Genomic DNA, 1,047 nt, shown 5'->3' on the forward strand with positions numbered 1-1,047 from the left:
GGGGGGGGGGGAGGAAAAGAGGGTACCTGTTCGCGTAAGTCATGGGGGAAATAGGGAAGGGGGAAGGTAGATGGGGGGGGGGGGAGGGGGAGGGAGAGATCCGCGCCGAGATACCAATCGGCGTGCGGCGGACTGTGGCAGGGGGGGCGGTTGAGGGGTGGCCTTAAAATCCGAGCCCGCCACGGAGTGCGCGAGGTGGGCAGCAGGGTCCGGGAGGTCTAGCACCTCTGAGGCGAGCAGGGGGGGGGGGGGCCGCCCGTGCGAACCGCCGCCCGGTCCGAGTGGCGTGGTGTCCGGTGCATCCGCGGTCGACGGGGTCGGGGAAGCGATCCGCCGACGGGGGCGATGGGCGCCCACTCGCCGCCGGGGGGGGGGGGGGGGCCCGGGGGGGCCTGCCCTCCCCGGGCCGGTGTCCCGGGGGGGGGGGGGGGGGGGGGGGGGGGGGGGGGGGGGGGGGGGGGGGGGGGGGGGACGAGGGAGGGGGCCACCAGGGGGGGGGGGGGGGGGGGGGTGGTGGGGGGGGGGGGGGGGAGGGAGGGGCCGCGAGGAGGGGGAAGAAGGGGGGGCCCGTGGGAGGGAGGGGGGAAAAGAGGGCACAATAAGGAAAGACCCCCCCACCGGGGCCTCCCTTTGCCGTGCCCCACGCAAGGGCCGCCCCCCCGGCCCCCCCCCCCCCCCCTGGTCGTGGAGGAGTGATGCTGCTGCATTTGCCGCACCGGGCGCGCGCGCCTACGCACCACTGCCATTGCTGGCACACCCGGGGAGAATGCCCCGCCCTCGGACGATGGCACCTCCTCTTCCTGCCCCCTGCGGGGATTTCCCTCGCGCCAGGAGGGGGAAAGGGGTAAAGCGCCCACACGAGGCGTGTCGGCACATGCACCCATGCACGATGGGGGGAGGGGGGGGAGGGAAACCCGGCAGAAGACACACGGGACACACTGCCGGGCGGCTACACACACACACACACACACACATATACACACACGCGCGCGCGCGCATATGGAAAAACTCCCCACCGGCTCTCACGAGCTGCCGTAGATCTTCTTG

This window comes from Fonticula alba (assembly GCF_000388065.1).
Source record: "Fonticula alba strain ATCC 38817 unplaced genomic scaffold supercont2.96, whole genome shotgun sequence".
Lineage (NCBI taxonomy): Eukaryota > Rotosphaerida > Fonticulaceae > Fonticula > Fonticula alba.